Below are 27,149 nucleotides of genomic sequence, written 5' to 3'. Positions count from 1 at the left end.
TTCGACATGGTATGGCACGACGGGCTAATACAAAAACTACAAAAAATAGGACTCAAAGGTCAAATAATAAACTACATCCAGGACTTCCTATACAATGGGTATAGACCAAACGCTATCGGACCAATGTCCCCTAGAAAATGGCACTCCCCAGGGCAGTATCCTCAGCCCCACACTCTTCAATATAATGATAAATGATCTATTCGAGGGCCTATCCACTAAAATAAACACATCTAAATTCGCGGATGATTGAGCCCTCTGGATCCACACAAACAGCATTAAAATGGCCCAAAACCTACTCCAAAAATCTCTAAACAAAATAAAGCAATGGGCTGACAAATTGGGCTTCTCCCTTAACTCGGAAAAAACTACAGGAATAGTATTGAAACACAAAAACATGAAACCCGCCTCCCCAAAACTCCAGCTAAACAACAAACCAATCCAATTCCTAAAACAAACCAAATTCTTAGGACATAATTTCGATGAACATCTCTCATGGGACGCTCACATAAATAATCTAATAACTAAATGTAGCAAAGATCTAAATACGCTAAGATGCCTAACTGGCTCAAACTGGGGAGCCTCCAAAGACACCCTCCTCTCACTCTATATATCACTAATTAGATCTAAAATTGACTACGGATGTACCATATACGACACCCTAAACCAATCCCAAAGCAAAAAACTAGACTCAATCCAATATCAGGCTCATACACTGCACACACTACCTAACACACCGAACTACACTACAAACCACCCTAAATCTAAATAAGGCTCTTACTCTAGAAGCAATCCTAAACCAACAAAATAAAATAGAAAAATTCAAAGCCTTAGGCATATATTTAATCAAAACAGGACTAATAAATCGCATTTAAAACCCCAATAAACTACCAAAACCAAACCACAATATCAAACTAACAAACTTCCATACTCAGCTCCCTTAGTTCGCCCCCCAAACCCTCTTGACATTTTTTCCAAATCTCAAAATTTCCAAAATTCTATTTAAGCAACCACTAAAACACCCCTACTGGATTGCCAAACAACTTTTTCCCCTTTTCGGAAACACATTAAATGGCCTGGCCGGGCCCGTGTGCGAAATACGCTGCAGTCGGAAAGCGCACGTAAAATCTCCAACATAAGTAAGTAAGTATAGCGAAACGTCCCAAACCATGGAGGAGACAACTAGCATACGTGTTGGCACTCGTGTTCAGGCTCTTGACACCGAATCCGGCAAGTGGAGATCCGGGTGTGTAGTGGATGTTGACCTAGTTTTGAGGAAAGTCAACGTCAATTTCGACAACTTCCCCAAGAAATGGAACACTTGGATTTCCATAGGTACGTTTCTGTTTTATAAATGTTTATTCGCATGTTTATAAGACAATATACATACATTACACAGGGATACGTTTGATATAGCTGCAGGAAACCGAAAAAATAGGATAATTTAACCTATAAATTTTAAATGCCATAATATCAACACGACAGTCGATGCAGTATGTACTTATGATAATATGGCTCCCATTCCCAGATTGTTATGAATAAATATTACATGAGAGATATAACATGCACATGCTACACTAGGTCAGATTCGTAGCTAACAATCTGATATTCTGTGCTATAGAATACAAAACGAACCATGTATTACAAATGTAGACATTGGGTAGGCTTGGTAAAAGGTTTGCCACCAGTACCACAGTATGCCAGGCTGTGTGTTTCACGGGTGTATAAAATCAATAATGATGTGTAAAAGAAAGCCTTACAGGTGATCAGTTATGTCATGACCACGACGAACCTGTAGATGCGTGAAAACCCTAAACTATTTATACTTCAGAGAATATTGTTCTGGCATTTTGGCATTTGCGACATACCAGACAATGGGATCACTATAATATGGTATGTCAATTACAGGCAACCTGGAAGATGAAGTTTCGTCATTCCTTAGTCAGCTGGACGATGACACATTCAGTGCAGTGACTATCCGGGGGTACTGAGAGAGCAGGAACTGTTTACCCGGACCCAGGATGTTTAGCCCTACAGTCGAACAAAAACTTTTACAAACCTGTAGATATTATGAATTCTCTGATGAAATCCTCCTTGGGGCACTTATTGCATTTTCCTTGCTCAAGAAAATCTACATGATATAGTTGTAACCATTTTCCTCAATAAAAAATGTTACCACACAAAAAACTTTGTTTTTGTATGATATACGACCACCCTTACGGGGCCTCACCCCCCACGGCGCCTCACACCAGGGGGAGCAACTCTCACCCAAATCACTTTCCATATGTCAAATGCTGACGGAATGTGGGGAGGTGGGTGGCCGTGCCCCAAGGAGGATTTCATCAGAGAATTCAAAACCTCTACAGGTTTGTAAAATTCTCTTTCAGATTAAATCCTCCTTGGGGCACTTATTGCATCAAGACAGACTCCCAAAGATAATCTAGGAAGTGGCATCCGTCAGCAACAGGCGTAAATAAATACATCATATTTGATTATTCAACAGAATAAAATATAGTGTTCAATAGATGGAACCAACTTTATCGTGAGGCACCACCGTCGAAAGGCGGGGGCTAGAGACAGGGCGTGGTCGACCATATATTATGATCAAGCCTGTTTTTGCGGCTTGTCATAAGTTGAGAACTCGAAACACCCCACACTTTTTTGAACAAGTGATATAGGAGCGTAGATCACTAGAGACTATAACCCGCTCTGAGCTAGGCCAGAGGGTCCCCGAGGATCGAAGGAACGCGTGTGCAAAATACGAGTATTATCGAGTAGTAAGGACTGATATTACTGAGCAGTATACCGGAGGACTGTCTAAAATCTCGAATGCTCAATCGGCTAGAGATTAGAACTTTGCTCGGAGAACTGACTGACCAAACCGAGCACGCTCGCTTGATTGTTTGTCGAGTTGGTAATGTTTGATGAACGTGCTTGGCTGCCTCCAAATAGCCGCGGAGCAGATCTCCTCTATGGGCAGAGCCGCGGCGTACGCTTGTGACGTAGCCACTGCTCTAACCGAATGAGCCTTCAACCTGGTAGGGGGGTCCCTACCTGTAAGCGTATATGCTGTACAAATGGTTGAAACTATCCACCTTGAGAATAATTGTTTGTTCGCAGGTGAGCCAGCCTTCCTACCGCCGTAACAGCAAAATAGTTGCTTACGGATACCCATAGTTTTGCTGATATACCCCTTGAGGGTCCTGCGGACATCCAAGACATGAGCATGTCTTGCAGTGGTCCCCGACGAGGAAGGCTGTGAAAGAGCAGGTAGCTCAATAGGAGCCGTTCACGTGGAAGGCGTGTGCGACCTTAGGACGGTAAGAGTCCGGTAGTCGAAAACTGACTCTGTCCCGGTGGAAGACAGTTATTTCGGAAGCGTCTGACATAACACGAATGTCGTCTACACGTCTGCCGGTCCACACCTGCTAAAAAGCGCTGCACTAATGGGTGTGCACCCAGAAGTGCCCCATCGACAGTGACGTGAAAAGCTGCGATAGCTGTAGAGTACCCTCGGACTGTTGATGCGGCCAGGCTGTCATCTAGTCGCGACTGGAGGAACTCAAGCACGGCTAAGAGATCTGCAGAAAAAATATCTGCAATCACTTTATCAACACACCAGCGCGCATAGCAGGTCTATCTATCCTCGTACTGAACGTTTGTCGAAATCCCTCCACGAAGCCAGTATTGTGTCTGCAACTCGTGCAGGAATACCGCTCTTTTGGAAGCGATTCCTGACTGTAGCCAAGCCACCCACTGAATCCTGGGATTCGGGTGGAGGGCCCCGTTCTGGGATAGGAGGTCTGGTTGTATAACAGGAGGCTGAGCCAGAAACCAGAGTATTACTGGAAACCAACTCTGCGCCGACTAAAGAGGTGCCAGGAGCACAAGTAGTCGCGCAGGCTGAGTGCCTAGCTGAGACAGGACCTTGGAAATCAGAGGTACTGGGGGGAATGCCCACAGAACTCTGTCCGTCCAATCTAGCTGGAAGGTGTCCAGTGCCACCGACCTCGGGCCGGGGACTAGGGAGCAGAACGTTTGTGTCTGGTGATTCACCCCAGACGCAAACAGATCCACCTGTAACGACCTGTATAACAGGGAGAAAATCCCAAATATCCCTGGGTCGAGCCTCCACTTGTGAGGAGCGAGGATCCGGCGAGACAGAGCGTCCGCATGGACGTTGTCCACCCCCGGGAGATAAACAGGTAGCACCCTGATATCGTGAGAGTCGCACCATAGTAGGAACTGCCACGTCTCTTGGCGAAGCGACGGAGACGCCGTTCCCCCTTGCTTCCGGATGTAAGTCATCGCTGTTTGGTTGTCCATCTCTAGACGAACCACTTGGCCACGAAGCAGATCCGGGAAGCGTTGGAACACCAACCTGACCGCTCTCAGTTCTAGCACATTGATATGCAGTTTGATCTCCTGCTGGGACCATAGTCCTAAGGCAGTGTGATCATTCAGAACGCCTCCCCAGCCGAAGAGTGACGCATTTGTTTGAACTGTGAGAGACGGAACGGGAGTGTCGAGGGGGAGCCCCCGGGACAGATTCCGGACCTCGGTCCACCACTGAAGGTGTGTAATGAGCCACTACAGAGTCTCGAGCACAGTCTCGAGATCTTCCAAGTCCGCCCAAAGTCGACAGAGTGCTTGTTGAATGTGACTCATTCTCAAACGCGCCAACCAGACCACATCCACTGTCGCCGCCATGTTGCCCAGTAACTGGTGTACGAGCAGTGTGACTTGCGCATAAGGAACTTGATATCTTGTGACAGAGATACACGTCCTCTCACCGTGTTGAAATTCGCCCCTAGGAAGACTAGATTCTGAGTAGGGCTCAGATCTGGCTTCTTGAGATTGACTATCGTGTAGCTATCTGACGCAGGGATTGCGATAGAGTTTTTAGTAACCAGTCAACGAGGTACGGATGGCAGAACCTACCTTTCGACCTGGCCACTTGGGCAGGAATCAACATCAGCTTGGTGAACACCCTCGGGGCCGTGGAGATCCCGAATGGTAGAACCCTGAACTGATAACACCTCCCGTCGAAAGAAAACCTAAGGTATTTCTTGAACTCGGGGTGTATTGGTACGTAGAGATAGGCGTATTTTAGGTCTATTGACATTAGCCATTCTCCTGTCTCGACAACTGAGATCACTGTTTGGTGACTTGGGAATAAGTCGACTAGAAGCGCTTTCCTGTCCCTCGGGACCCGGTTCGATCGCAGCTTTCATAAGAAGTGCGTCGACCTCGCCTCGGAGGAATTCCGCCTTCTCTCGGGTAGCAGGCACCAGAGTGTGCTTTATCCAGGAGAAGGGGGGCGGATGACGTTTCCACCCTGGTAAATGGCCATCCCTTAACGTGGACGGGGTCCAGGGATTGTGATGTAACTGTCTCCCATTCCTTCAGGAATAGAGCCAGTCGGCCACCTACGGGGACATCCGGCTTGAGGCAGTGAACCCCGGCTGTCAGCAGTTCAATAACTCTCTTGCTCCTCCCGGCGCCCTTACCTGAAGGAAGAGGCTGCTTCCAAGCAGGTGTGGACTTCTGAACCGGTGCGTCAGCGTAGGAGGGGTGGAGAGGAGAGGCCGGCTTACGCGGTTTTAACCCTTGGTACCTCCAACAAGGCGTTAGAGTCTTTGATGGAAGTATACAATTGAGCGGCCTCTCAGACCACCTGCTGAGCCCCTGGGAAGAGGGTGGCACCCATCTTATATTGCAAAGCAAGTAGGTCTTGGCGTGTGGAAGTCGAGTATTTAGATACCGACATCCACAGCCTGCGCTGTCCCATAACAGCGCACATCATCTGCGAGGCACAGCTACGAATAGCTCCCGCGCAAGATGATTGAACTTCCATTAGTTGCGCCACCATCTCCCGTTAACTCCCTCTGTACAGCCAACAGATACGCAGAGTGTAGGGACACACGGAGCTGTTGGCATGCATTATGATATTGCTCCTCGAAGCCTATGTAAGCAGCCTTCAACTCCGCACTGCAAGCGGGAAAGGGGGCAACCGCCGGCCCTGCTTGACCTTAGTCAAGTTGGGGGTCTCTGACTCTGGCATGGGTGCAACCACCTGAGGCAGTACCTGGACAATCCTTTCCCACACGTGCCTCTGCACCCGGCCCGAAGCCGAGTCCCGGTGCCGAGGGTTCAAGGGAACCCACCTGGCTCCGGGCTAGGTATCCACTAGTGGAAGCCTCGGCCTCGGAAGAGGCGTCTGGCTCCGCTAGGGAAAATTGTGCTTCGGTAGTGCACGGGCAGGCGCCCGCCACCCCTCCGCTGGGGAGCGACCTCGAGCCGGAGCCGAAGCCCGGTCTCAGATCGTCCCCGAGACCAAGTGGTCTGCCTCGGCCGACGCCAGGCATAACACAAGGTCTCGAGGCCATGTCCGGCGCCGACAACTGGGAAGGTTCAGCCCATAGCTCCTGCCGGAGCCAAGACTTCACCTCCTCCATCATCGACGCCATCTGCGACTTAAGTAACGCAGAAAAGTCTGCAAAAGACAGTGCAGGAGAGGGTGCAGTGCTTACTTCGGGGACCCTCGAGCCTTCTCAGCCGCCCCCTGGAGAGGGAGTGGGGGAGACAGTCTCGGCAGCTTTTTTACCCTTTTTGGAAAGGGAGGGGGTAGGTCTTAGCAGATCTGATATCTATTAATAGACCTCTTTAAAGTGGAGCAAGTCAACTTGTCTCTTTTTGGGGGCCCAGGGGGTAAAGGCAATGTCCTCCGCCAGACATTTTAGGCAGCGTTCGTGCCTGTCTTAGTAATTTCTGAGGTGGGCAGGAAGGGTATTAAAGTGTATCAGTGCGATATAAAGATCAGAAAGATACGTGCAATGAAAGGAATGTACCATACATACAGTTTGGTCAGCCATGGTTCTTGAACAATAGATTCTCTTATTTTGTCTTGTGTGAAAAATCAGCACAGATGACATAAGGAAAGTGATTTGGGTGAGAGTTGCTCCCCCTGGCGTGAGGCGCCGTGGGGGGTGAGGACCCGTAAGGGTGGTCGTATATCATACAAAAATGAAGTTTTTTGTGTGGTAACATTTTTTATTAAGGAAAATGGTTACAACTATGTCATGTAGATTTTCTTGAGCAAGGAAAATGCAATAAGTGCCCCAAGGAGGATTTAATCTGAAAGAGAATTGCGGTGTTGCTCCTTGAAATCTAGGACGAGAACAACGTTTTGTCTCAAGGAGTTTTGAGCCGATTGACTGCTGGAGAACAACAAATGCAGGGCGAATCACTCATTAGAATCATGGAGATTCTTGTTTGGGATTTCCATCTCCATTGTTTAGATAAAGGTAAGCAAATCATGTCAAGTATTCTCTAAAATGTATCCCCAATCAACGATACACCAATGTATTTAACGCCACGTAAATCAAGAGTTTTTCTTTGCTTCATGGCAATCGTTTTAAATATAAGCAGGAAATGCGTTTCTTAACATCTATGTTACGATCCTCACCATGACACTACGTGGAAAATTTGAAACATGTGATTATGAGCACACAAATATTTTAGTCTCGTTAAAATATTTGTAACCTATAATTTTGTATTTTTTGGTAGACATTTAGACAGCAATCACTCATTTTGTACACGTACATACCATTATTATATTATTATAGTCATCAACCAAAGGGAACACAGGCATCCGAAGATTCGCGTAAATTGACTGGAGGGGATTGCTTTTTTCATCATGTCAATGGGAGGATATTCAATGCATCTGTGTATGTTAATGACCCTTTCCTAGGAATGATCATCACGTCAAACAAGCGATGCATTCCGTACGAGGACATTGTCTTAACAGTGAGTGCAAACAATGTCCATGTGTACTAAATCGTTATTAAAACAAGAGTAGCCTTCTGCATATATAGATGTATGATTGCTCTCGTTAATCTTGTGCAATTCTGTCTGGTTTGTCTTAATTTCAAAATTATTATTGTATTCCTAGTACAACGCCAGTTCCTGTAATACCATCATAATGTTAAAAATACCTGTCCAAAAAAGTAGGATAATCTGTACTAAGAGAGCTGTTTCCCAAATATAATATTTGTTACATTTCACCACTTTCTAAATGACAATTGTGTTCATACCTGTAGGTAGTCGAGAAGCACCAATGTAACTTGTTTGTTAAAAAATATTTATATCAAATTCTAAACTGAAATGTCAATTTGTTTGCAAATAGTATTGTGTAAACTACAATACACACATTTGTAGCCTTGGTTTCGTATATGCTTATGTACATTTGACATAGTTTTCCAGGGTTACCAGCAATCCAGACACACACCTTTGTGTACACCAGAAGAGACAGGTTCAGAGGTAACTATACACGCCGCGGCGTACACCCTACAGTTCTATATTAGTTTTCAATACCTTTCGATGACAAAAACTTCACCTGATAAAATACTGTTCTATCTTTCATTCAGGTTGAAAGCTTTCAACTGTACCTCAGTGAGAGCGGGAATGAAAGTGATACAGGCCGTGATCCAACATGGACACTTCCCCCCAAGTCTCCGCCAGAGGTTGTTGTCCCTTCCACAATGGTAAATTTTACACAGCAATAACTGTGAAAATGTACATGTTAGACGTACATTTGTTTAATTTAGAGATACAAAGGGAGGATGTCATTTAAAATAAGAAAATATGTCACTCACGGAAAACTGTTATAAATGAAATAATCTGGAGGTACAATGAAGCTCTGATAGAATACTAGTAGATCTTAAATTGGCATTATTCAACTTAGCAACAACATTTCATGCCAATGTTCCCATTGGAATTTAATACATATTGCATTGATCAGACATTATCTGTCCATGTAATCCATTTGACTTACTTTGACAATAATATCAATACTATCTAGCTTCATATGCAAGTATGTAATTACATCAGAAAGCTGCCTGTATATATGTCATAAATTGATGTTGACATGTGTTTACACCTGAACAGACTGGACCCATGAAACAAAGACACAAATGATAACTTACAGTGAATTCTATACAGCTGTGAAAAAAATGGCAAGAACTTATAGGCGAACTTAACATACGAAGTTTTTTCACCAATGATAAGCTTTGCATTCTATTACGAATCTTTTTAATTTCAGGGTACTCGCACGACCAGTATAAGAAAGAGGAAACGAGAGGTTTGTAGCGTATACATTACTGCATGGTTGTGTGGATTATATTTAGTAACTGTTATATATATGAATTTTCACTTTCTCTTTTCGTTTCTCTGCAAATGATGTCCTAAAACATTTCATAATATATATTAATTTTGTATCTCATAGGATATGCAGCAAGAGCAAGAGCAAGAGCGAACCAAGAAAAGGACAAATCCTGGGAATGAGGTGAATTTAGGTTTCCTTTCTCATTACTGTCAGGACTAATTATTTTAGTAAAGAATTTATCTCGTCTTATTAACCAGACTTCTGAGACAGTATGAGCAAGTTGGTAGCTAAGTTATAACCTGTGTTGCCCGTGTATGTTGTATGACCTAACAAATTCTTCTTCACATCATTATAGTTCCTGATTCTTGGAAGAGGACCGGCATCAGGCCAGTCGACGAATGCATCGTCTCCTCCAACTTCCCCACTTGCATCGCCTGAAACGACCCTATGCACATCATGATCACCAAGCCATGTATCTACCTCAACAACAGGACTGTCTGACCATTCCAGTGACGCAGATATCGTTACACTGAAACTTGAAGTCGCCAGCCTCAAAAAGGAAATCCAGGAATTGCGACTGATGGTAGAGTTGATGGTTTCTGACACCAAGCCGCCTTCACCAATATCAGTCCTTCCATTACGTGCCCTGTCTCCGTTAAACAATGCATTGTCGTCACCACCACTGTCATAATCTCCCCTCTCAACGACTCTCAACTGTAATGCCATCCGCCACGTCTTTAACATCAACGCACTCCAACATCATCACGGAAAGCAGATTTTGGGATCTGCGGGTAGCAGATTTGCCATGCAGAATATGCGATATCAACATTAAAACCTCCCTGGACTCACGGAATTGTCAACAGGACGTAGTAGAAGAAGCAAGGCAGCGAGGTGGACAGAGCCGTAAGCAGCTTGCAAAAGAACTTTATAGAACTGTTTTCACCCTGCGAGAAACGTATAAAAGAAATGTGTACGGGTTAATAAAGTCAGGCCAAAACGTCACTGTGCAGCCATGACATCGCAAAGATGGCCATGATATTTGATGTCGTATTCAGTACCTTCCCACCCAAGGACAAAGCAAAGGAAAAACAAGAATGTGTAGACGCTATCAATCAAGTAAACAGATACGTGTGGGGTCGGCGAATGAAAGGAATTGAACTTCCACCAATGATATAAATGAAATGTTATGTTACTTATCCTATGTATCTGCTGTTAATAATTCACAACTTTAACTTTCTCTTCAACCCTGTCTAGTCGAAAACAACTTTCAATATTGTTCAATTAGTAGCGTCATGTTGGTTTTCAATGTCCATTTCCACCTCTGTAGAGAAAATAAGCAAATGCCTTAGAATATACCGGGCGGCCACTGTAAAGGAGGGCAAGATTTTGCATGTGCTATTTTCCATGCTAAATATATAAAGTTACTCTTAAATGCAACGATGCTCTCAAGTAACATGTCAAGTGTATTTAAGTATGTTAGTTATTCCCAGTATTCCCGTGTACATTGAGTTCTTGTTAAAATTAATCCTTTGAGATCAGTTTTATTCGTCACTTCATGTAATAATGTCTTTTGGCGGAATCGTGTGCAAACATCAACCATAATCGTCTCAAAACAACGCCCGGTAGTGAGCACAGTCCACAAGAAAATGAACTTTCATTAACAGCCGTAAAACAACATTGCCGCTTATTGGTCGACCCCTAGTGGCTATTGTGTACATAAAAACTGACCTTTTTGTATATTAAAGTATTTTGTAGCCTTTAGTTTTGTATCGGCACATGCGTGTCGCTATACTATTTTTTATGTATAGCTCTTATATTGAGCATGATATACGAAAATATAATGTTTGTCCGTCTGTTAAAGTTGTTATTTTTATTTCTAAAAGCAGAAACTACATTAATATATTTGATCCCTGATAACTGGAATTCTTTTCCATTCACACGGAATAAAAAAACCGTGTGATTGCTACACTGCACATCATATACATGAACTAGCGTCCATTGTAATGTTTTATTATACGGTCCCAAGTATTTTGTGTAAAAAGAATATACTTTAGTCTTGGCACAATAAAGACAGAAGATATTCATTGTGGTGATCAACATTTAATAACAACCAATACTTCTAGTTAAATACACTTTGTTTGGTATCATAGTTGTTTAGACGTATTCGTAATTGCATTCATTATTAATTCCTAACACATTTTACAGCTGGCTCTTGGAAAAATAAGAAATACAAAAGTGCGTTCAAAACCCAGACGCAGCGCCCTCTACTTCTATCACCCTTGGTAGAACTGTGTCGAGACTACTGATAAGTCTGCAGCATGCTCCTGGATCCATCGTTGCCCAGAATGCATAAATGCCATTTATAAGTTCATCCTTTGTTCGCGGTTTCACCCGACGTCTAATATGCCATTTCAATGAAGCCCAAGCTTTCTCGATTGGGTTGAGATCTGGAGATTCTCGAGGTGTCGGCCAATGGTGGATCCTGTTTAAAGATAGCCACTGTGTTGTACTCCTACTGATGATATGCTTGAGATTGTTGTCCTGCATTAGTCCATGACCATCTGGGTATTTGTCCTGAATGAAAGGCACTAAGAACTCCTTTAGAATGTCTTGATAAGCCTTGCTGTCCATAGTCCCCGTGAAGAGACAAATATCTGTTGCACCACATCGTGAAATCCCTGCCCAAACATGTACTTGATATGGATGTTTTGGGCGGCTTTTAAATTTTGGTGGACTCCCTTTCTTTCCAAAACATTTCTTTAACGTTGACTCTAGCTTCACTGTGCACTCAGCCGTGAATATGACATCATCAAATGTATCATTCGACGTCATGACCTGCTCACAAAAGTGTTTTTGTTTCACACGGTTTGGTTGGCGAATGAGTTGACAGTATCGAGTCTGTTTCTGAACCCAGCCGAGTCTGTTCCATTCACGACAAATTGTTACCGTTGAAACAGATTTACTTTTTTTTACTTTCAAGCAGACGTAATTCGGGAGAGGACGTTTCGTCATCTGAATGCATAACGCCATCTATGTAGCTGATGTCAGAATCCGTCAAGATGCAAGGTCTGCCGCTCCTGAAGAAGTATTATCTTGTGTCGCAAATAGCTGGGAATCCTTGATCCTCGCACAAACCTGTCGATATTGTTCATATGTGTTGCGCTTCTGTCCTAATAACCATGAGTATTACATGTGTTGTTAAATGTAAAGACGTCTTAAATGCCATTGGTTAACGCTGTTATTCAATTCTGTGCACAGCTGAATCTACCCTACAAGCGTCTCTTTGGTAGGTATTATGAATACAATTTGCTGGCAGGTGGATTTCATCCTCCTCGTTTGTGATGTTATATAACTCATGACTCTACCTGTTATTTTCCTAGCATTGTGAGTAGACAATGTAATTAACTATCTGAGTTGTCTCGCTATAAGTTACACAATAAACTGTGGGTTGCTTTTTATTGGAGTAGATATTCTGAGTATATTGTTTATTGTGATTAATGCTTCGGTCCAATCTACTCTCGAATGTCTAGAGAATAAAGAATTCATCAAATCACAACTATACCTAGCTCTGATTGCAAACACTCGACATTTGTATACATGCATCAACTTTTGCACAAACCAAGTGATTAAGGAGCAGAAACTCATCTTACAACTTACCACTATGTGGAACAGATAAACAACACAGTATTTGACCTATCATTTTAAAACCATGTATGTATGATGTCTTTGAAAAGCATTTAGAAGTTAAACACATAAGGAAAACATCTATATTTTGCGGAACACAACGTTTCAGGGTGTATACTTATTCCTTCACCCGAGGAAGGAGTAAATATTACTCCAAAACAATGTTTTCCATATATTAAAGAAGTTGTCATCCATAAATTCTCTTCTTTGCATGTATGTATCATCCGTGTATCATCTACTTCGTTTTAAGGAAAGTTATTCCGTTTTCAGTCTAAGACCCCAATATCAGAAGTATAAGCTTCATAAGCACATCAAACCGAAATGTAGCTTATCCTTAATCTTGAATGCTAAATGAAACAGAGACTGTGATGGCCGCTGTTAACATTCAGCATTTCAGGCATTTACAGACGAACGCAAATCCTTAGTGTGTATGAATCAGATGAACCGAGGACCAAAATCGGGGTGAATCTAGAAAAAAACACAATCAGTGTATTCAGGCACCATTAGGAATTACGTTCTCATACACGACTCCCCATTCTGAAGACTATTCTTAACTGATACAAATGAGTTACACACATTAGCGAACATAAACATTTGTCTATTAATTTCTTATTGTTTAATATAGAATAGGTGTTCCATCCTTGCGAAAAAAATACACTTTTTAAGAACATGTCCATGTAAAGCATTGTACTGTTAGTGGACGTAACCACCTACACCTCTCTAAATATAACAAGAGGAACAGGCTTAATATAGCTCCAGGTTAGAATGAATATACATGTACATGTATCTTCGCATCCGATATACATGGGGAAGTAACACACGACAGCATTTCTGAAGTGTACATGTAGTGTACCAATATGGCGCCACTTTTGCGTCACTATTACCCACTTTTGAGGCACTATCACAGCCACTATCACAGCCACTATCACAGCCACTATCACAGCCACTTTCACAGCACTATCGTGCAACTTTCACGGCACTATCGCGGCACTTTTGCGCCACTAGCGCGAAACCTCGCGCCATTTTCTAGCCTCTTTCGCGGTATTATCGTGCCATTTTCGAGTCACTTTCGCGATATTTTCACGGCACTATCACGAACGTATCGCGAAATAGTTTTGTGATACAGGGGAAGTGACTTTTGAAATGTAGTGTATGTGTAGCTAAAAATAGACAACAGTCAGCCCGACAGAGCTGAACAGCCAGTCAGCGCTATTTATAGCTGAGTAGTCAGGGTTATTATTAATGGTTGATACACAATAGAACATAGCTAAATATGGACACACCAGTCAATCCGAAAACTATAAACGCTATCTCGTGTTTTTTCTGAGCCTCTGACGGTGTATAAAACTGACTTATTGTTGGTCTCAGTATTCGGTCAAGTTTCTTTCCATAAATGGATAGATTTATCGTGCATGGCAGATTTAACATTCTTAAACGTTTGAATTGAATGCCCCTCTTTACGCAGTTCATCATTAATAAAATCTAATCTCTCCATTCTGCGCCTGGCCCCATTGTGACTGGGCTGCTTTGAGTTGTTCTAATGCTTTATTATGTCTTTTCTGCTCCTCTCCTCTCATACTAGAAAATAAAAAATTACTCCCTGAAAAAGCTAAAGCATTAACAATAGCTCCACCGACCATCATCGCAATTGTTGCCATATTCAAATGTTTTATATGAATATAAAATATTCAAATGTTCAATAATATAAAATAGTCAAATGTTTAATTACTTCATTATGTCTTCTGGGATAAGTAAGCCCTTGTTTGATGAGCATATCTTTTGTAGCCATTGCCAATCCTATATCAAGAATCATCATTCCGATATCATAACCATTGAAATCTAACTTGGGTGGTGTGGCTTTAGTAATCATTTTAGCCATACGGGCATAGCCAATGGCCAAGCCGCTGACCACCACTGAATGATACGTTGCATTTACCAACATTTTACCATCTGTAACTGGAGTAGTCATTGCTATCATAACATTATATGAGGGCTTTATTCTAATTAAACTTGTTTTTGTGATTGTACAATAGGGGGTGACGTTTTCTCTTCTCCGGTCTTATAAAACAACCATACCGCCGCTATAGCAACAACCCCTAGTGCATAGGGAGCCCAAGTTTTAATCGGACGACTATGTTCAATATTTGAAATGTGTATTAGTTTTGCCTTCCTCGCTAGCGCACTCTTCCTACCAGCTGAGACTTTTCGAGGATTCTTAGTCACTCTAGCTTGTGCAATCACTGGTGTTTCCTCGTTCACTTGTTGTGATTGTGTTTCCATAATCTGTGGTGTCACTTTAGTCTCCATTAATAGTAATATGTTTAAATTGACAATACCTAGCCGTTATTAAAGCGGTGGTCACCGGAGCTAAGAACATCCCATATCTATGATAAAACTCACAGCTTACTGCGCTTATAGCTTCTTCGATGAATGGGTCTTTCTTGAGAGATTCTCATAAATATGGGCGATGTTCTGCCGGGATATTCTCCGCCCACTGCCGTGTAGTTGGTCATCATCTGTGGTTCGCATGTCGAGCCATAGCGCATGTTTCGTGGTAAGGAATTCAGCCATCGATACATCCCCGAGAGACAGATCATTCACGACTGCATTTACTTCTGGGCTTTGTTTTATAGAAGGGAGTTTTTTAATCTCATCCCACTGTTGATATGCTCGCATGCCTTGACTATAGAGTTCATTAGGCACGCCCTCGATAGTCAATTCTACTTTTGTAATCTTGGGGTTGTAGAACTTCTTGGTATCTCTTGCAAATGCATCAGAGGGGTCCTCGAACAACATTAAAATACCCTTCAACGATCTAGCGGGGACGTTTGGATTGATATTTCATGTCGTATCTTTTTTGTTCCTGGTGATCTTTCGATGTCGAAGCACGCGATCGTACAAATACCTAAACTTCCGGTATACTGGTTACGAATTTGTCTGGCTAATTCAGGATCTGTTATCATATCATACTCCAGTGATATATTGTCAATAGAATAGCTAGTCGTCATGGTTATGCTGATGATAATCAGCTCAGAAAGTGCACAGGTGATAGCAGAATTGCGAATGTGCACATCTGCGATCCAGACATAGATGACACAGAATCGTCTGAAGCTCAACCCTGATAAGACCGAGGTCATACTCACTGGGAGTAGCCTATCTGTTGCATCAATATCTGAATCATTCTTGACTGTTGATGGAGTTGATATCCCCTTTTCTTTGACTGTCAAAGGCCTCGGAGTCATCATTGACCAAAACCTGAACATGGATTGTCAAGTAAACAATATCTGCAAAAGTTGCTACTTCCACATTCGAAATATCAGTCAGATAAGACTCATGTTGACATACGATGCTGCACATCAGCTTGTGAGATCACTTATCCTATCCAGGTTGGACTATGCTAACAGTCTGCTTATTATTATCAAACAGGATCTATGCAGCAAACTGCAACGTGTGCAGAACGCTGCTGCCAGATTGATATGTAGACGAAATAAGCGTGCACATGTCACTCCTTTATTAAAATCATTACACTGGCTTCCAATAAGATCTAGGATTGAATACAAAGCTGTGTGCATTGCATACCAGTGCTACTATAGTACAGCACCTTCCTATCTGAGTGAACTTCTTACCCTACACCAACCATCACGAGATGTCAGATCAGCACATAAACTCCAGTTTAGTGTCCCTATGGTCTCACTAGAAGCATTTGGCAAGAGAACTTTTGCTCACACTGCATCTGTGCTCTGGAATTCCCTGCCAGTGGAAATTAGGCAATCTCCAACTCTGGACACTTTCAAGACAAATCTAAAGACTTATCTCTTTAGATGTGTCTATGACCCTGTGTGAGGCGCTATGAGCGACTACGTAGACAGAAATGGCGCTGAAGAAATGGACTTTATTATTATTATTACCATCTTCAGCGGCTTTGATTACTCTGCCGTAGTCATTAAAAGTGAGTTCATATTCTAACCTATCGCCTCAGGATGCTTGATAGAAGGGCATGTGACTACCTAGTAATTCAAAGTCAAGCGTAATATAGAATCGGTTAACTAATGCATCAGCAACAGCCTTATCTACTACGACGGTACTATCACCACTATCAGCACCAACACGCAGTCTCAATGTGTTCTGATTACAAATACCTTGGTCTTGTAAGTTTTCCCGTTCTTTAACAGTTCTCCAGAGATCCATGTAACAGAAATATACATCGCTGTCGTCAATACTCAAAACTTACATTGCCGCTAATTTTCGCAATTTTCTTAACAATCGCACAACCTATGTTCTGAAGAGCTCTCTGCTAGCGTCGGTAGAATTCAAACTAATTGTAAATGATAGTCGGGCAGTTTCCAGAACTAACACATCGTGTGCACTGAGATTAGGAAAGCGAACCAGAAGTGTTTGATTCTGATCAATGGTACTTGGGTTATTAGTTATAGTTACAGACTGATGAATTGCTTTGACACCTAATGGATCCCGAAGTCTACGTTGTGGGTTTAGCGTGCGTCCGTATTGCGAAGACATTGTTATATTGAAATTATGTAACCTTATGTTTAATATAAAAATGGATGATTTTAATCTAGATAACTGTGATAATCAGAGTACAATTGAAGACAGTACTGATGAAACCAGCTTTATGAATCTTAACGATGAACTTTTGCAATCAACCGTTAATGATTATTACAATGACTTAAGAGAAAATCCTATTGGTCGTGACTATACAAAGTTTACGATAGATAGTAAAGGACTATTGCGACTGCGTGGCTCTCCAGATATTCCTCTTATGAATTCTCGTACTCGTAAGCCCCTAGCCTTGTCTATGATAGCCAGTAAATACGGCATCATCACTGTTCGTAATGAATTGTTTTGTAGACTACACTCACGAGAAAAACTTTCTGCGAAGACTACTAAGGTTCTTCAGACTGTGCATACTGAACTCGGTGCCAAAAATAAAGATAATTTGGAAGAAAGCTCGAAGCCGGCCTCGGACTGACTCGGAGAAATCTTGGATACCCACTACAATAATTCCAAGGCAATGCAAACAATGCGGGGAGAATAATATAGCCAAGCTATCCGAACTCGACAAGCATATAGTTTATTATGAGTAAACAAAACTTGAACAGGCCGGTGATGAATTAAGTAGACGCCGCGTTGCTGAAAGATTGCGTAACATAGAAGACGAAAGATCGGTCCGCCTCGAGGCAGTTTCGAGTAATAGAAAGGCACTACGTTCTCAAATAAGTTGAATTCGAGAAACTATCGATCAAGTCCTCAACGATGATACCACACTGGCCGATAAAATTAAAACAATGTTCAGAGAACAGGGGATAACCATTGCCAGTATTTTAACCCCATTGGGATTTATTATATCAACTATGACTGTCGCGTTAACCGGTGGTACAGGCGGTACAGGAGGTGGCACACCACCTAGTGATAAAAATGATGTAAAAGAGTGGATAAAAAAGCATTTAAAAGCAATAGGAGAAGCACTGGGAAAGCTCACTGGGAAAGCGGCATCTCCACTTCCCGGTATAATAGGGAGTATTGTTTCCTGGCTCTTGAATTTATTAGCTAAGACCACCACTTGGCTTAGTCAAAACTTGTGTGCACTGATCGTAGCAATTTCTGGGCTGTTGTACGTATCTGCTAAAGACTATTTATCCAAATCAGTTCATTAAGAACTATTTATCCAAATCATGAGTAAACCAGCCGCGACTCCACCTACTATAAGCGCTGTTTTTTTTTAATTTTTAGCAGCAATATGTGGTGGCACTTGTGGTTGTGCGTCAGTAGATGTTTGTGAAACATGTGATCTCTGTGGCTTGACTATTCCTGTTTCGCCTGTGTTGTTTGCGTTATTAATTCGGTGTTAATATCTGAATTTATACCTGCTTTTTGTTGATCGGAAGCAATAACAATTTTATTATTATAGCCTATCACTTGACTGATCTTAAGTTCCATATTATTCGGAGACATGTATAGTCCCGGCGCATAAACGTAGTCTACTTTGGATTGAGCATACTGTAATACATCTTGATAACGCTTTATAGAAGATGGAATAATGGGTGAATTAATAGTATCCTCTAAGTTTGCGCCAAACTGTTTTGGCGCATCGAGCGCCGTCCCAGAACCAATTATTCCCGTTCTTATTGATTCATTAACTCTTACAACTCCTGGGTTAGTAAAATTATTTTCTGTTTTATCATTAAGAAATTCATTCCAAGCGTTTGCAGTATCGTTTAGTCGCACAAATTTTGTAACAATATAAGCTAAACCACCCTTAAAACTCATACGATCTCCTCTCCAATCGTTACTAGAATGTTCCCAGCCATGATAAAGATTATGCATTCTTTCAAAAAGATTGTTTTTCTGTAACAACTTAAATGGATTGAACGGTTGATGAGTTTTTTTAACTAAATCATCACTTTCTTCTTTAACAGTTTTTTGTCCGCTGTACGGAACACCTAGACCATGGTTAAGTCCTTTAATATGCCAATCTTTACTCGTAGAAACATTAAATTCCTGACAAATACGCTCATATGAGAACCTATTGTAGAGATTATTTGTGGAATTCCATGCGCGATCCTGCGGTAATGGAGCACTTATTTCTTTAAGAATACGTCTAATCTGATAGTACACGTGAAATGATAAAACAGGCTTATTTAGTTCAAATCCTGGGGCAAAAAGAGATACACCACATCCTGTTGTGGCACACCATATGGCAAAGTTTAACTGGTTCTGCCAAAATTGCATCCGATTGTCGAACCAATCGTACACCATTTTATCACTAGTTGCCGTGCCATATTTTTCAAAGATATCAGGGAATTTAACAAAAAATTAGCCCCAGAGGCACTTACTAAAATTGATAAGTAATGCAAGTTGATTTCATATTTAAGTTATGATATAGTATCTTTGTATATTTAATATGTATGTTACACTCCCAGGAATAACAAATGGTCAGTCTTTTCAACTGCTTCATACTATCGATAACTCTGCTGGTCAACTTGAAGTCGCTCTGTGCGATGTAACGTATTACCTACGGTGGACCAATATAAGTGATGCGAGAGAAAATTGTAAGTTATTAATAGGTGAAATAGGTATTGATCACACTCGCATTGTTATACCTGATGGGTATTACAGCGTATGCTCACTCAATGATGAAATTTTTAAGCCTAATGGAATTAGTCCCACACAAAATGAGTTGAATGGGATGCTAAAATTAAGCGCTGGAGAAGAGAATTTACTTATTGCCGAGATCTTAGCAGGAACACTTGGACAGAACTCGAATAATACCACCCAACGATATAGTGCATGGAATTAAATTACCCAATTTAGTTCCTTATAAAGAGTTGTGCATCCATCTTGATCAGATCAGTACAGTGGATAATATTCAACTCGAAAGTCCTTCAACTCTGCTGAGAGCTATTCCAGTCAAAGAAGAAAAATACAATAGCGGTAGAACAGATGCTTTCTCATCATTACAATATAAAAAATTAAAGCGGGGTATTATTTCAGACCTCAAAATTTCTGTATTAGATGTAAAACATCAACCTGTACATATAGGATGCTTGAGTGTAACACTCCATATCATAAATAATGGTTGATTCATCAGGCCCTGGAACACTCAGATAATGTAATACAATTGCGCTTTCCGATCACAGAGACACAGAAGGATTCGGTAAACCCGGTATCGATGGCAAGTTATACGCTTTACAATTGTATACAAGCGGAAAGAAGTTGCATTTCCAGTTAATCTAGGAGATTTAAGTGATGTCGACGTTAGTAGACTCAATAAAAACACTTCATACAATCTTACTCGCAACGATGATAATGAATGGACTATGATCGAAGAAAAAATCGAGTGGCTATTGAATATCATCATTACCCCACTGTATGTGATGATGGGTAAGGCACATAATTTAACTAAGATAATAAATAGTGGGATCATACTCAGGGCTTATATCCCATCAAAACGAAAAGGTGTGTTAGTCGTTCCCCTACCGGAAAACCCAGGTCATATGTTATTTAGTCGTCCGGCCGTAAAAAAATGTTAGTTTAAATTTGGTTACTGAATTCAATGATATATTTAATAACTTGAAGGATATACCCGATGGTGCTACACTTATTATTGAAGTCTTGTTCGGAGACTTCAAAAGATGCCTTCGAAATATTACCAGGTCTTTTAAGTAAATGGCTTTAGATACAAGAACGTCAACGTTGTAGTATTGTTCAGACAGGACTAGGGCTCGCTACAAAGATTGAGGGGGTCCAAGTTAATAAAGGTGATACCATTTCTCTTACTAAGATATTTATGCCGTATAATATACATTTAATAAGGTTGATGTATACTCTCAAAACATTGACGAAAGACCAATTAAAGATTATTATATAATATAATAATATACATTATGGGTTTATATCCGGCGCTCGATGAAGCATCTGACTGAGTGAGTGAGTATGGTTTTTACGCCGCTTTTAGCAATATTCCAGCAATATCACGGCGGGAAACACCAGAAATGGGATTCACACATTGTACCCATGTCGGGAATTGAACCCGGGTCTTCGGCATGACGAGCGAACGCTTTAACCACTAGGCTACCCGACCGCCCCATGAAGCATCTGAACAGATGGATACTGTTGATGGATTTCGATTACATCAAATAAGCGACATAAAACATCGAACAGAATAGGAGAGGGAGTTGAGACTTGGATTGTATAAAAAGTATCGCAGAGCCGTGAATGCTCTCGACAGAGTTGACACTGCGCTTCTAACAGCTGGCATGGGACTCGGTGTAGCCGGTGTTGGTTTATTATCAACTATAATCGCCGCGCCTATCGTACTTGGCATGAAAATAGATGCTGGAGTCTCAGGATTGGCCGGAATAGCGATGAAATTTATTTCACGTAAGTTGCAAAAGAAAGCATTTAAACATGATAATATTCAGATACTCGCCGAAGCAAAGTTATACAGCATTGAGGACCATATTTCAACAGCAATGGCTGATTGTAAGATATCCGAGGAGGAGTTTCGTTTAGTTTTGTCAGAACTAACCAAATACAACGTAATGAAGAATGAGATTCGATCCAATTATTGTAAGACCAGTGGTATTAGCGAAGACGAGAAAAAAAAGATCATAGAACAGGGGAGACAACAAGCGCGTCAATTATTCCGTGCCAAAACCAAATAACTGGTTGAAGATTAAAAATAGATTGTTTCCTTTTGCTGGAAAATACAATAATTTAGACGAATGCTTACATAAGTATATAATAATGGAGAATTACAAGCCAATCAAAATGGCGAGAATTACCAGAGGGTATATATTATATCAGTGATGTCAAACCAACCAAATACGGTCATCAATTGTTTCTTTCCAATTTAGAAAAAGAGCATATAGTCTCGTCTCCTAGTAAAATGAACGAAGAACTTAGTAAAAATGTTGAATATCAGTTTGTTCAAAATAATGGTATGCGTATGAGTGAAAATAATAGAGAATATTTTCATTACAATTTAGTTTAATATCATGACGATCGTTGAATCGCATCATCACTTTTGCATAAAAAATTCCATCTGTAGTAGCGGTAAAGGTATATAAAATCTGGCTCCAGTGGGGTTGCGGCAGAACCCCCATTACCTATACTACTGAATGCTACAAAAGGTATGGGTGCTGAAGATAGAGTTTCCACTTGGTTGAAAGATGGGGCCTTTAAATTTGTGGATGCATTTGGTAACTGTTTTCACATTCCCCTCAACTTTGAGACACAATAGAGTCACATGCCTTTGCATCACTGACTTTTTTAAAGAGTTATTTTAGGCTGAAGATGATACAGCAACAAAGTATACCATCGATAACATCGATAATGAGACTGAGCTGGTAAGACAAATATGAAGTGTGTACACTGGCTGAACCACTCTATATGTACTGCGTCACAGAACGATTCAAGTGGCCAGAAGTGATACCCCATGGTACATCAATCTAAATGTGCCCACCATATTGATGAAAGGTATTTAACTGTTGTTCAAAGACCCTTTGCATGCTGGTACAGCATATTCCAGAGAAGGCGAAGTATTTTAAGCAAAGTAGAAGTTATCATTTAGGGTATGCCCAACAAGTTATACAGTCAAAGCATGAAGGCATGAAGGTACAGCAACAATGGGGTGAGGTCAAAAATCTCCCAGCTATAGAACATCATCCCAGGTTTCCATGGTTGTCAAGGACCTGGCTCTTGCAGACGTCTCACTTGTCAAATTCCTAACCTCAAAGTGTGCGCTGTGGCTTGACATAAGGACAACAGATGCTGATCAGTTACATGGTAGTGGACGAAGAATGCAGAATGCAAGAAAGGATGTAACGAAATAGATTAGTAATCTAAGAAGGCATAGACATTATCTAAATTAAAATTATATTTGTGTGTGATAAAAGATGCACATTTCAACATAGACAATGGAAGATTTATGCAAGCAATTTATTGAGATCATACCACAGATACTCATTGTGCCATCATCTGTGGTAAAACAGCTTTACCCGTATTATTTTACAAGGTCATTACCATAAATATTTCAAGCACATTATGATTATATGTCCAACTATACTCGATAATAAAGTATACCTATCTAGATGTTGTGTAACTAAGGATCCTGAGATGTACAAAGTTGACCCAAAAGAGTCCTTACCTGATTGCTTATGGTTATTTCATGACACATTCAAAGGACACACAACCCTTTTCATAATAGATTGCTATAGTGCAAATACAACAAAAGCTTTCTTATTTTGATTTTACGGGTCAAAATACATGACACAGTGTTTGAGTTCTTACACAGAAATATAACTTGGTCCTGAAAGATCTTCAGAAGCAGACACGTCAAATTGCCATATTTTTTATATTTGTATACATATCCTGCATTACTCCTCTATGCATTCACTGCTTACCTTTTGACAGTAGTGAATCTGTAATCCTGCTGAAGAAAGAAAAGTGCCATTCTGTTCTGTGCACGCAGTAAAACCACCCAAAAAAGCGAGCTTGAAACTACGCAAGTAGGGTAATGATTGCTCTGGATATGATTCAATTGCTTTCATGGCGTCGTGTGTTGGTTACCTGCTGTGCTCCGAACCCGTAGTGCACACACTGGGCACAATTATAGTTCATCCTCGTGTAGATGAAACCTGCCTGGCATGGGGTGTGGTCGCCTGCTGTGTGGATGCACTAGTAGGTTGGGCCACCCTGGTAGAGGTAGTGGTTTGCTTCCTCCAAGGTTTCTTAGGTCCACAAACTACCCTTTCGTCAGCCAGCAAGGCACAATCAAAATCAGAGCAAGGCTCCTGGTTGCCCTTATCTTTTGTATCACCTTGGGAAGAAGAACTTGGGGTGGAAACGCGTACACCCTTACCCCCTCCCAAGGGATGCTCAGTACATCATCAACTGCACAGGCCTGCAGATCAGGAATCGGAGAAATGTACATTCGGATCTGATAATTTTGGTGTGTGGCAAATAGGTTGATGCTGGGTTGACCTAGGCTCTGAAATATGAGATGCAACGCCTCTGGGTGGGGCTTCCACTCCATGGGTGCCACTCTGCCTCCCCTGGATAGGGCATCTTGCAAATTCCGACAACTGGGTATGTGATGGCACCAGGAAGCGCAGACCCAGTTGATCCACCAGGTTCAAAAACCTGACCGTCTGTTTGAGCAGAGAGTGTGAATGAGTCGTCCCCTGATTTCTGCAGGCACCAAACCACTGTGATGTTGTCGGTGGATATGGCGAGTTGATGCCAAGGTCTTTATATACTGTAAATCGTGAAATTAATGCGTCTCCAAAAGAATGCGACCGCTGACCCCTAGCCAAAAATGTGACTCAATATGAATGTGACAACCCCTCCTCTTTAGCATCAGTGGATTTATATCTACAGAAAATGTCCACTGTCAGGTTTACAGGAGAATCCCTACCTTAATCCAACCTTACATTAATCCAATCACACACCAAATAGCACCGCTTATTAGCGCTGAGTAGAGTACTTCCACTAAAACAATACATGCACGCTGGCTCGTGTCTGCCTTTGACGCAGTCGCAAGGAACAAAGACACCGTGTTGCGTGGGTGGCGTCTGTCTGTGATCAGTGCTGACATAAGTGAGTAGAACTCTTGCCTTGACCCCAGCAGTGACAATTCACAGGATGTAATTAGTGTTTAAATGACATTGTTTATATACTTGTTACAAGTGCTGCTCAATAAACAGTGATGTGGAATACATAGCTGTTCGTTTTCAGCGTATGTCTAAGTTGGTATTTCTGCTATCCTAAATGTCTTATTGTTGATATACATGCAACGTTTAATAATGACAAAGACCACTCGCATTTTTCGCATATAATTCATGCACACGTTTATTTCAAGATTTACAGTATATGGGTTGAAAGCCACAAGGTGAGAAACAGCAAAATTGGAGGATCAATTTAGTAGCACCAATTTAGTAGCACGTCTGTACTCTGTCATGAGTGATATGAAGACAACATTCGTCTTCCACTTCTAGTATGACGTGGCAGCTTGTGATTGCGGGGGGGGGGGGTTGTCCTGCTTCAGAATGGAACAACACTTTTCTTTCCTCAGCAGGATCAATCACAGCTTCACTACAGTGAATGCATTAATGAATAATGCAGGATAAGTTAAAAAATTGATATTATTCCTACTATGACTGAACAAGATAAAGTTCAAAAACTGCTGTCAGAAACTAAACATGCCAAACTTCTGATGAAGACTGATCAACCCTTCACTTATATAACACACTGAAATAATAGGTCAACACGACTATAGAAATTTTGCAGCCTGAGCTTATTCAAGTACCTTGTTGTCATACCAAATTATTTTGTCTTTTCAGTTTTCACACTGCATCGTGAAACAGGTATCGGACGGGGGTAGAGAAATGGGGTGAGGAAGAACATTATACAATTCATGTGAACTCGAGAACTGTGTGTGATAAAATGTATATTGAAAATGATTTTTTTTTAAATGAGACATGTTTGAATTAAAATTTATTTTTAAAAAAGGGACTTACGGAGGGGCATTTTTGAGCCCCCAAAAGGGGTGAAAAGTGGGTAAGCCAGAACATTATAAAACAAGCATGAAATACTCACATCCCCCGCCAATATGACATGTCGGGTGTGTGCAATGCATTAGCGCCTTTTGTAAAGAAATATACTACGTTTTTCAAGATCTGCTCTGGAAACCAGGACTACCTCCATTTTCAGTCTAAATCAAAGTTGTTGCCATGGAAACTCGAAAAATAACTTTTAAAAAAAATCCAAAACTATCTAAAGCTACCAGTTCACCACTAGACCTATCAATGTGCAAAATATGGTGAAGAAAAATGGTACGGTTTTCAAGATCTGCTCTGGAAACGAGGACTACCGCCATTTTCAGTCTAAATCAAAGTCGTTGCCATGGAAACTAAAAAAAATTATTTTTTTTAAATGCCAAACTATCAAAAGGCACCAGTTCACCACTAGACCTGTGTATGTGCCAAGTATGACGAAGAAATATGGTACGGTTTTCAAGATCTCCTCTGGAAACGAGGACTACCGCCATTTTCAGTCTAAATCAAAGTCGTTGCCATGGTAACTCGAAAAGTAACTTTTTTTAAAATCCCAAACTATCAAAAGGCACCAGTTCACCCCTAGATCTATCTATGTGCCAAGTTTGGTGAAGAAATATGGTACGGTTTTCAAGATCTGCTCTTGAAACGAGGACTACCGCCATTTTCAGTCTAAATCAGAGTCGGTGCCATGGAAACTCGAAAAATAACTTTTTTAAAAATCCCAAACTATCAAACGGCACCAGCTAACCCCTAGATCTATCTATGTGCCAAGTTTGGTGAAGAAATATGGTACGGTTTTCAAGATCTGCTCCGGAAACGAGGACTACTGCCATTTTCAGTCTAAATCAAAGTCGTTGCCATGGAAACTCAAAAAATAAATTTTATAAAAATCCCAAACTATCAAAAGGCACCAGTTCACCACTAGATCTATCTATGTGCCAATTTAGGATGGCACCTATTCCTATATCCCCCTTACACTTCGTGGCGGGGGATAATTATGTGTGAACTGAGCCAGAACCCCTTTAGTAGTTCCTACTACTCTGGTGCATTACACAAATAAACACATGACAAATGCATGACATTCTCATTTTACATGAGACATTATAGGAAAAAGAATGATAAATACATGGACCTAGCGAAAAATATCAACATTGTAAACATTATATTCAAAATCTAATTATTATGATAGGTTCTGCTTGGTTGTTGTCTTGGATTGAAAAAGAGAT

General features: G+C 41.3%; 1 protein-coding gene and 1 pseudogene across 2 annotated transcripts in view; one reads left to right on the top strand and one right to left on the bottom strand.

Annotated features, from left to right (window-relative positions):
- LOC139468152 (cyclin-dependent kinase-like 4) overlaps positions 1-27,149 on the bottom strand; it is a 493,691-nt gene that overhangs the window by 329,482 nt on the left and 137,060 nt on the right. The gene's annotated exons all lie outside the window — the stretch shown is intronic.
- Positions 1,893-10,339, top strand: LOC139468599 (uncharacterized; annotated as a pseudogene).

The sequence above is a fragment of the Haliotis cracherodii genome, unplaced genomic scaffold (assembly GCF_022045235.1).
Source record: "Haliotis cracherodii isolate W230 unplaced genomic scaffold, xgHalCrac1.p SCAF_2, whole genome shotgun sequence".
Classification (NCBI taxonomy): Eukaryota; Metazoa; Mollusca; class Gastropoda; order Lepetellida; family Haliotidae; genus Haliotis; species Haliotis cracherodii.
This window is presented reverse-complemented; position numbering and strand designations above follow the sequence as displayed.